At 44.7% G+C, this 11,440-nt stretch overlaps 1 long non-coding RNA gene across 1 annotated transcript in view; it reads left to right on the forward strand.

Moving 5' to 3' along the window:
- Positions 1-11,135, forward strand: part of LOC115948330 — a 27,504-nt gene extending 16,369 nt beyond the window's left edge. Inside the window, exons 2-3 of the long non-coding RNA XR_004082160.1 lie at positions 10,481-10,548; positions 11,054-11,135. This is a non-coding gene — a long non-coding RNA (uncharacterized LOC115948330). The remainder of the gene's footprint in view (positions 1-10,480; positions 10,549-11,053) is intronic.
- Positions 11,136-11,440: the final 305 nt, after the last annotated feature.

The raw sequence follows: 11,440 nt of genomic DNA on the forward strand, positions 1-11,440 counted from the left end.
CCTCCATTGTATAGGTGATGAAATAGAAGTACTGAGAGTGCTGTGGGCAAACCTGAATGCTGCCAGTTAAGCTTCTGAATCCAAAACAAGGCATTGAAATAAGTGTTCACAATCTATCAAGTCAAGCTGATGTGAAGGGAATGGATCTGTGCTTAGCCAAACCCAGACTTCTTGTTGAGCAATCTGTTTTTTATAAATATAATATAATTAATATTTTATATATATATATATATGTACAGTTATTTTAAAATATATGGTCTGGCATGACACTGCTTGAGCAGGGAGGTTGGACCAGGTGACTCCCTGTGGTCCCTCCTAACCCCACCCATTCTCTTATTCTGCAATTGATATATTGACCTGAACAGGCTGGAGAGATGGACTGAGACCAGCACTATGAAGTTCAGTGAGGCTACGTGCTGTGCCCTGCAGTGCTGCAGGCTGGGCCAGAGTGGCTGGAAAGTGCCCAGTGGAAAAGGAGCTGGGGGTGCTGGTGACAGCATGAGCCAGCTGTGCCCCGGTGGCCAAGGTGACAGTGGCACCAGGGCTGTACCAGGAACAGAGCGGCAGCAGGGCCAGGGCAGTGACTGTCCCCTGTGCTGGGCACTGCTGAGGTCACACCTCAAATCCAGGGCTCAGTTCTGGGCCCCTCAGTTCAGGAAGGACATTGAGGGCTCCAGTCCAGGGAAGGGAACAGAGCTGGGGAAGGCTCTGGAGCACAGGTCTGAGGAGGAGCAGCTGAGGGAGCTCGGAAAGGGGCTCAGCCTGGAGAAAAGGAGGCTCAGGGGGCACCTTCTGACTCTCCATAAGTCCCTGACAGGAGGGGACAGCCAAGTGGGGGTCAGGCTCTGCTCCCAGGGAACAAGGACAGGACAAGAAGATGTAACCTCAAGTTGCACCAGGGGAGGGTCAGGCTGGACATCAGAAAGAACTTCATGGAAAGGGTTGTTAACAATTAGTCCATTCAAATGGGCTGCCCAGGGAAGTGGTGGAGTCACCATGCCTAGAAATGGTCAAGAAATGACTGGACATGGCACTCTGTGCTCTGCTCTAGTTGACACAGCAGTGTTCAGTAAAAGGCTGGACTTCATGATCTTGGAGGTCTTTTCCAACCTAAATTATTCTGTGATTCCATGATTATACGAATCAGTGGAGACAAACACTAGATACCAAGCATTTGAATTCTAGTACACAGGCGTGTGTTTGAAGCTTCTCTAAACCATGGGAATCTCCGTAGTGAAATAAAAATCCCCTTGGAATCTCACCTTGTTTCTGAACTGTGTAGAAATACCTGGGAAGAACCATCTTCCTGGGAGGCCAGAGCTCAAGGATAGGCACGGTAGATATCAATGTGTTTTCTGAAGACTGAGAGAAGTTAATCAGAACATTTTAAGAGCTTTAAAAAATGGGATTGGCATCATTTAAGTAGCTCTTGGCAAAGATTTGTAGTTAGTTATGTACTTGACTCGAACAGAACTTGAGTTGAAGATGCTCATTTCTATATTTCATGTCCTGAATTGACTTCCATGGCTTCTGAGCTACTCCAAAGCATAACAACTTTTCCTGCTCATGCATGTTGCAGGCAAAACTTGTCATGGCCTGTTTGCCAGTGTTTACATTTTTCTATGTTATAATGACTGTGTGATCTGGTGAATTTGATTTTTTTCATTTCTGCAGCACACATTGTCAGCCTCGCTTAGGAAATTCTCTTTCTCCACATGAAGGGACAAATCCATTTCAAGGTTTTAAACATTTTTTACTGGACCAGCTCTAATAATTTTTGACATTTGAGGGCTTGAAGTGCCCTCAAAAGAGCCTGTGCTTACTCATGAGGAGGTGTGTGAGCATCTAGGGGCAGCTCATCATAGGGAGGAGGTATTTTGTGAAATACACCTACTTTCATCTGCCTGTAATACTCTCACTGGTGAGTTAGTGATCCATTGTATATATATAATCATAGAATTCTAGAATCTGTAAGACTGGAAAGACCTCCAGTATCACCAAGTCCAACTGTTAACTAACTTAGCACGGCCAATATACACCAATTACACACTAAATGTATCAGCACTGACAGCCCTGCCCTGGATCACAACCCCCAGCCCTGTCACAGGATGCAGGGCACCCTCTCTGAGCAGCACCAACCATCCTATCACCACAGTTCTGGGTTAGCCAGTGGCTTTTCTCCGGGAAGTAGCAAAGGCTGCTCACACAGGAATAATCCCTTCTGCTTTCAGAAGCAGTTAAAGTGGACATGACCCTGACTGTAGAGATTGCTGTGTAGTGCCTTTCTTTGTAAAGCTCAGAAGACAGCAGGTAAGGGATCCACACACTCAGAGGTCTGTGATGAAATTATATTGTTGGGGACCTACCCAGAATTCTGGCTTGCTGATGTCAAATGGAGTCCAGATGAGATGGAAAGGGGTGGTTTGGAGCACAATTTGCTCAATTTGGAGCACACTGCTTGCAGATTTGGATATTTGGGGCTGCTTTACCAGATTTGTATCTTCTCTTAACCAGGAAGATGCAGAACACTATTATTATTTAAAGAAAAGGAAAAGGGATAAATTCTGGCATGGTTGTTTGACTCATGGTACTATGAAGTCACTGGGGCCATCTCTCCATCTGTTTCAAGATGCAGGAGGAAAGCACTGCTTGGACACCATCTAAGGAAAGGCTGGCTGGTGCAGAGGAAAGGCAGAGCTGCAGCCCTGATGGTTGCAATTCAACCTTCCTGACAGACTCAGAACAGACTTTGCTGCTGACTTAACCAGCAGTACATGACAGAGCATGAATTTTCATGGAAGAGACACTCAGAAACTGAGTAGGAAGTGGCTCAAAGCGAAGTCAGGGAGACAGCTATTTGCAGGGATTTCCTCCTGACAGCATCACCCAGTGAACCCAGCCAAAGGACTTCACATGAGCGGAAAAAAGCGTCCAAGCCCTGTCTGCACAGAGCAGTTCTGTGCAGCCCCATTTGTTAGGCACGCTTGGTCCCAGCTTCTGCTGGAATAAAAGGTGAGTCAAAGGAAAATGGTGTCCAGAAGTTCAGAGCAACCCAGACAGCCCTAACCACATGACAGGCCCAGAGGGAAGTTTTAAACCACCCACACAACAGCTTGCACAGCTTGCCAAAAAGTCAGATCCTTCGGCTAGGGGAAAAATAGCTTGCATCTGGATTCTGTGTTTGAAGCCTGTGGTAGAGGAAGAAGAGAATGAGGAGGAGGAGTGGGAAATGTGTTCTGCACAGGCCAGATTGCAGTTTGATTTGAAGCATAAAAGGAAGGAGTTTATTATTCTGATACTAATAAGTCATTTCTCCCTATAAGCGTAAAACAACCTTCTATGAGTGGCAGTTCAGCCAAGAGCAGAATTAGGGCCATTCCTACCATGGTTTCAGTCCAGCCTGCCTTTGTTTATTTTAAAAATAAAACACAGCTCTGTGTTTATTTCAATGGGTAGAGAATAGAAGGAGAAGTTCATCAGCTTCTAATCATGTGGGCTAAAAGCAAATCCTTGGCAGCTGGACCCATCATAAAGGGGCTGGATGTAAAACAAGCTGGTGTGCTCAGGTTAATGGTCAGGTACCTGTGCTTTGGAAAGGCAAAGCTGATCAAATAATCTGGTCTTGAATTTTGGGGCAGTGGTTCCAAATGGGGCTTATGTTTGTGGCACCAACATAGTGCATGATCCTGACTAAATCATGACTCAATCTTTGGGGTTTTGAGTTTTTTCTGTATGGTGACAATTGGGAGATGGTGAAGCTCGTCTTGGGAAATCCTTGGGGACAAGGTATCCACATTGCTGACTCTAGCTGTACTTTGGCCACATGGACTAGAAAATTGAATGGCATCAAGCTTTGGTCTAAGCACTAGACTTGGCTGGCTGGGTCATTAAAGTATTGAAATTGCTCCTGGTAAACTTTTTGGCCTAGAAGTATAGTACTATCAGCAATTTTCAGACATGGTTAGGGAGTTAGCCCAGGCCGGGGACTACTCCCTGTGGGCATTTTGGATAGCGTCACCATCTTCATTCAGACTGGAGAAGGCTCCAGGGAAACCTTATTTTGTGTCCTTTCAGTACTTGCAGGGAGCTTATAAAAAAGAGTGAAAGAGACTTTTTTTACATGGGCAAATAGTGATAGGAGAAAAGGGAACAGTTTTAAACAAAAAGACAAGATTTAGATTAGATATTAGGAAGAAATTCTTGACAGTGGTGAGGGTGGGGAGGCCCTGGCACAGGCTGCCCAGAGAAGCTGTGGCTGCCCCATCCCTGGTGGTGTTCAAGGGTTGGATGGGGCCTGGAGCAATCTGGGATAGTGGAAGGTGTTTCTTCCCATGCCAGGGAGTGGAACAAGATGATCTTAAGGTCCCTTCCAACCTAAACCATTCTGAGATTCTCTGATTCTATGGCTTAGGAGTTAAGAGTTGAAGCAAAGATACATCCCCACTGTCCCAGCTGGTTTCAGTGGTAGGTTTAGTTACTAGAAATAATGTAGCCAAAATGTCCTCAGACTGGTTAAAAAGAGGCAATGTGGGCCATTAGGTGGTGGGATGAGCTGGGGGATGTCTGACTAAGGGCCACTAGGTCTAGAGGACATGAAGGGAAGGCTTAGGCCTCTGTTGTCTTAGGAGGCTGCACCAGTAACTTTATCCTGAAAATTGACCTATGCTGGTGGCATTTCATGTAATGTGACATGTAGGCTGGTACACATGTAGGTAGGTTTGGTGGCATAGCCAGAGCCTGTGGGGATGCAAGACAAAATGTAATTTCTCACCCTTTTCCTGGTACCTGTCTCATAGCACAAACCAGAGCCAGGGCTGTGGGAGGAAGATGCACAGTGGAGCAGAGGATGAGGCGTTCTGCCTGCGGCTTCATCAGCAGCTCCCTCTGACCTCAGGCAAATTACTTAACCTCACTGCTTCCATTTCCCCTGCTGCCACATGGGTCTAATAATATCATCACAGGATGGTTGTGAGCATTAATTAGCATATGTAGAGCACTTTGAAGATAAAAAGCTTTTAATGACTGCTGGGGATTATTAACACTGTTCACGTTCAGTAAGTGTTATTAAAAAGAAACCAAATCGGAATGCTCTGCACTGAACCTCATCAGTTCCTGGGGCTTGGATGCTGGTGGAAGGACACGATGTAATTCCTCAGTAAATTGCCCAGGGGCTGCATTTATAGCTGGAAACCACAATCCTGAGAGCTGGCCAGAGGAGCCGAGCGGGATCTGCTGTGACTCACCACACCTTCCCAAGGGGGAAAATAGGCAGGGCCGTGGCTGCAACTGGGTGGCACATGCTTCTGAGCACTCCTGAGCTCATTGAGGAGATTGGGGATTATCTATGGGCTGGTTAAAGTAGAAGCATCTGCTCCTCTTGGAGACAACCAAGATGCTCTCAGTGCTGCCTGACTGAGGTGTAGGAACTGGTTTGGGGTTGTGCAGATGAGGATGGTGTGCTGTGGGCAAGTTTCTTGGAGTGGTATAGTATGAGTGAAAGCCTTGGAGAGGCCAAGGGGGAAAAAAACAGGCAGAGGGATTTCATATAAATATGTGGTGAAATACTGAAACACAGAAAAACATATGTTAATCCAATGGGCAAGAAGAAAAAAAATAATCATTTCAATCTTCCTACGCTTGCCTTTACAGATGAAATGGAATATCTGAAAGGCTGTCTTTTGCTTTTGATCTCTTGCTTTTACTTGGAAATTTTGTTGTGCATGAAGAGTGATGCTTGTGCTGTAAGGGCTGGTGCTGGAAGTGTGCAGGTCCAAGTGCTGTGGATTTGCAGTGTGATTGCAATGTACAACTCAGTTCTGCCTCAGTTTCCCCCCTGCCTGATGAATTTACAACACATGTCAGCCTTGCACTGCCCTTGACTTTCTAGTGTGTCCAAGTGCTCCATGTAGCCTGTGGGTGATGCCAAAAATAGCTTTTCTCTTCTACTTGCTTAATTACTGAGGACAAGATGTTGGCATTCCATAGTGACTCAAGGCAGGACCAGGATTTAATTCCATTAAACTTAGCCAGCAGCTTTCCATGCAGGTTATCAGTGAGAATGATTTGCTGGCTGATTGTTTGTTATGGGTTTTTCTCAATTTGAGGTGCAATTGAAATAATATTATTATTACTACTATTAAAATTACCATTATCTGTATTATGATTTATATTATTATTGCTAGCACTGGTATTAATATTACTGTGGCTATGAGAACTCTTTGTTTTCTCCTAACAAACCATTTTCTTTATCACAGAGACATTGCATGAGAGTTCTTGTATGTGGATTTTTGCAGACCTATTCCATTAAAACCATTCATTTTACACAGCTGAATTAATTTCCCTTTACAGAACAGGAACAAATAATTCTAATCATTACAGTGATTTTTTTTTCCACATCCCTTGGTTTTTACACTGTTATCTCATGGCTTTTCTTGTGGCTCTGCAAGGAAGATTGGCTCTAACATCTGCATCACAGAGATGCTGATTCATGGGGCAGAGCCCATCACCAGTGCCCAACATCAATGCACAAGTCCCAGTGCTTCCGTTTGCCATAAACCAAATTAAACAGATTCTGTGCCTCTGCAGGGCTCACAGACACAGAAAGTAGGAGAGGGTCCAACTCCATTTTGGTACACTTGGAGAATACTCCCAGATAACCTAGCAAGAGCAACCACTTGGAAAACCACACCACATTTTACTAAATAATTCAAGATTCCATGAGCCAGCACTGCTGCCATAGGCAGCAGATGTACAAACTCCTCTCAAACTGAAAATTCTCCCAGAAATCTGCCCTCACTGAGAAAAAATAAGAAACCTGACCCCATTTCATAATATCAGAAGAGCAGATAGGAGACATTCTAGAGTCAGTCCTGAAAGTCAGGTGGTTTTTTCAGCTTTAAAGTGAAAATGGCACAGGATGGTTGCTGTGATGTTGTGTGGAATGATAGTATGACCCTCCTGGAAGGGATTTTTGAAAATCTGTGGACTAACACAAATATTTCAATGGACAGGTCTTTTAAATTCCATTTGATTTCCCAAATGGCTTGTTCTCCTTGGCCCAGCTTCATCCCATCCATCTGGAACAGCCTTTTTTTTCCACCCAAGACCCAAACAGCCCCTTGAAAGTATTTATTTTTCTTCACTGGTGATGCAGGAAACCTTGGCATTATACCACCAACAAAGATTTCTCAGTTGAATATAGTGTCAAACTGCCCTTACCAGCCTGTGGATGCCATGCCGACAGAAGCATAGCTCCTGACGGACATTAAATCTCATGGCAAGTTTATTCCTATCCCTGGAGACACTGAAAAATGAAGACTCCTGTGCCAGCTGCTCTCATCTGCTTTCATGGTGGGTCAAGAGTGAGAATTCTTAGCTATTTTGAGTGCAGTCCTTTGGAGAAAAGGCTTGGAAATCTGGTGGTGTGAGTGGTGCCTCCCCCTGTGCATCTGCTTTACTTTTCTGAATCTTCACAGGGATGTGAAGAGGGGTGCAAGACTGGGGCTGGAGCTCTCAGCAAGAGACACAGAATCATGGAATGGTTTAGGTAAGAAGTGACCTTCGTAATCATCCTGTTCTAACCCCCGCCATGGGCAGGGACAGCTTACACTAAACCAGGTTGTTCCAAACCCTGTCCAACCTTGTCTTGGACACTTCCAGGGATGGAATGTCCACAAGTTCTCTGGCAGGTGTGTCCCAGTGCTTCACCAGAGGTGGGCTGCTCCTTCTCCTTCTGCTGTCAGAACAAGGTCACATAATACCTGAAGCCCGTGCTTCTTGTTGGCACAACCAAGGTGCTTTCTGCCACCCTCAAAGACTGTGGCACTAAGTCTGTTGGAACTCAGATGTGTCCTTTTCTTTTTTCATCCTTTTGGTAATTTTTATCCTCTCTCCCATCCCACCTGAGGGCAACTTTTGAAAAGTTCCTGTCTCTGAAGATTGTTGCTTTCCCATGAGAAGGAACCATGTTACACCAAGGGTTGCTGTTTTCAGCAGGTGAGCTGCAGAATGGGAACAAGCTGCCAGAGGAGATGGAGGGAGGCTGATGTTAAACTCAATGGGCTTGATTCTGAACTCACACTGCCTTTGCACTGCTCTAAGACAACTTGAATGGAGTGTTTTTCTTGATTCATAATGATGTCAGTGAGAGGAGAAACCGAACAGACTCTAATTTAATCCCAGGCTTTGGCAAGAGCCTCCATCTCCCTTTAATGAGTGGAGGTTCTTTTCATTAGGCTCCCAAAGACCCCAGTGCTGGGTGCCAGTGCAAAACCCGAGATAGGCAGACGTTTATGTAATGGCAGCAGGCAGAGTGTCTTAGAGAAATGGAAAAGGCATTTTAATCGTGGTATTAGGTTAGATTCCACAAGACAGTATGGAAGGCATCAAGATGTGAATGCCATAACAATCTGGAGTGTGTTACCACTGCATTGATCTAATATCGTGATGTAGTAATAGTAATTTCAGGGTTATCTTGCAAAAATGCACTGTGAGTTACAATGGAAAAAAATGGGGGGGAGGAGAGGAGGAAGAAAGGAAAAGTTAAAGCCTGTGCAGCTGCTAACAGGGGAGCAGCTTTGTATCAGCACTCTGAGCTCCAATCTGAGCTGTTAATCAAGAGCAGTGTCCAAGGTTTCCTTGGAGAAACCAGGACTGTAAAAAACAAGAGTTGAGTTGCCCTCTCTAGTTACTAATTTATACACAAATCAAATGAATGTCCATTATTAAGGCCTCTCTGGGCCCAGCAGCCCAACTAAAAACAAACATATGGTTGCTCTCCTTGGAAGAGTGGAGAAACTTGGTTTGGGAAGAGACAGGCACAGCCAAAGGAAAGCCTCCACTCCCAGTCCAGTTCTGAGTAGCAGGAGACTTGGTGATTGCAGAGGGGTTAATGAAAGACATGGCTCTCATCTCAGGGGTGTATCAGCAGCAATGATCTGCAGAGAGGTAAAAAACATTTCACCAGCACCAGGCCTGATACAGCTAACAATGCTTTGGAATAAGCCTGGCAGCGTGTTTGGAAGGATCATTCCCACACTTGGAGCCTGTATCCACAATAAACCTCATCTCTGAATACATTATGCACACATTTGCCACACTGCTCTGTAGAGCCAGTGCCACCCTCCACAGAAATACAGAATGGCTTGGGCTGGAAGGGACCTTAAAGTTCATCTAGTTCCAAACACTCATGAGAAGCATGAAAGCAACTTGAGTTTTGCTTGCCCATTGATCCCATTTGCCTTGGCAGCAGAGAACAGGATGCAATTTTGAGGAACCATTGTTCCTAAGTGTGCCTGATACCGTGGTGGCAAGGGCAGCTGGGAGCAATGCAGTGTGCACAGAGGTGGCAAGACAAGTTCATTTGGCTCTAGAGATGGCCAGGAAGGTGCCCTGAAGAAGTGGAGTATCCAGAGCTGGATAACATGGCCTTAGGACATCTCTTGAGCTGCTCTAGTGCACACACACTCAAAGAGATTGAAGAGCTCAAAAAAGAAAAGGCTGCTGATGTAGTAGGCAGGGAGTGTGGTTGGAATGCTACAGGAGCCTTGCCTGGATCCACAGCTGAAGTAGCTACAAGGTGGTGAAGCCACAGGATCATAGAATCACAGAATCATCAAGGCTAGAAAACTCCCAGTTCCCTCAGTTGTTTCTCATCAGACCTGTGCTCCTGACCCTTCCCCAGCTCTGTTCCCTCCTCTGGACGCCCCCTCCAGCCCCTCAATGTCCTTCCTGGATTGAGGGCCCAGAATTGTATGCAACATTTGAGGTGTGGCCTCACCAGCGCCCAGCACAGAGGGACAATCACTGCTCTGGTCCTCTTGGCCACACTAATGCTGGTACAGGCCAGGTGACAGTGGCCTTCTTGGCCACCTGGGCACACCATTTTCATTATGGTAGGACCTTTGGATTAACTCTCCTGGTCTTCACCAACTGATGATACCCAGAATGGCCACAAATCATTTTCCTTCTGCTCTAGGGGGCTAATTGGATGTTAGGTACACATGGCAAATCATTCACACCCTTTATATCAGAGCTAGCATGATCCAGAGTGGGGAAAAAAGGCCTTGAACTTCACAACATCCATTGTCTTTTGTTTTATATTTCATATCTGTCATGCTTTTATGCCCTTATTACTATGCAGACCAAGCAGAGGGGGTGAGATAAACTTTTTAGAAAGATAGGATTCTTTGATTCCCTTTCAACTTCCACAGAAGAAATAGCCATGTAGCCATTAGTAAAATGCAGAGGTGCTGTTTAAGACAGCAGAACAAATTGTTTAGGAAAATAAATAGGGGTTAGGAACATAAGAAGGAGAAATATGAAACTATAGTCTGTAGAGACACAGAGTTTGATTCTAAGTTACTTAAATGTAAAGTTAAACTCTGCCTAAAAATGCCAAATAAAATTTTGGTTCCTTATCAACCTTGAAGATCAAAGCTTGGCTTTATTCCATTTCTTATTTTGTCCTTTTTTATTTCAGATTTGAGCCTCCAATCAGTGAAAGAGTGCTAAACCAGCCTTTCTCTGTGCTGAGATGTAAAGAAAGAGGTAAAGAAAATTGGATCCTGTAGGTGATACACACAGTAAAATGTACAAAAAATGGTAGATATAATTTTATATCACGTTTAGAAAACATAAAGATAGTGAAAATTGTAACAATGGAGGTTTTTTACCTCCTTGATTTTAAATTGTTTAAAAGAACATGTTTGAAATAGCTGAAAAGTTAGGAAGTTTCTCCCTCCTTGCACCCTGCAGAATGCTTCAAGCTCTGAAGCGATGTTGCCACCTCCTGGAACAGGAAAGAACTCTGTTCCTTTACGGGAAAAAAATACCAGTTTTCCCTCCTTGTACTTTCTGCCAAATCAGAAAGAACAGTCCTGTGCCTTAGGAGGAAAAGGGCCGATGGGTTGAGGATGTGCTGGGAAGGAGCTGGAATTGAAGTGTCCACATCTCCACTGCTCATTCTCAGAAATAAGTATATTTTGTTTAAATTTTCTTCTTTTTATTTCCCATTGCCTGCACTCAATGTTTTTTTCTTTTTTTCTTTCTCAAGGACTGATCATCTGCCCACTGTCTTGCAAGCAAAACTTGTAATTTTCATAAAGTTCCATGGATCCTGTAAGAAGCAAAAAGAAATATCCCCTGGCTTTTATGCTCTATGGTCCTGAGTCCTTGCACAAGAAAAGCTCCCTGACTGACTTAGGGCAGACTTTTGTCTGGTTTCTGAAGCCACACTTCTCCGTGAGATTCATAAAGGAAACCTTCAAAGCCTGTGGGTACATGCCCAGCTTGTGTGGGCCAGCGCTTTGGAGAACACACATCACTTTTATGCTCAGGAAATCAAACCTGGGCACAGGGAAACGATCACTTTAGCTTTCAAAAAGAGCAAGTGCCTGACCTGGAATTCACAGTATTTCATTTCAGTGTGGAACAACATGAT

The sequence above is a fragment of the Geospiza fortis genome, unplaced genomic scaffold (assembly GCF_000277835.1).
Source record: "Geospiza fortis unplaced genomic scaffold, GeoFor_1.0 scaffold106, whole genome shotgun sequence".
NCBI lineage: Eukaryota > Metazoa > Chordata > Aves > Passeriformes > Thraupidae > Geospiza > Geospiza fortis.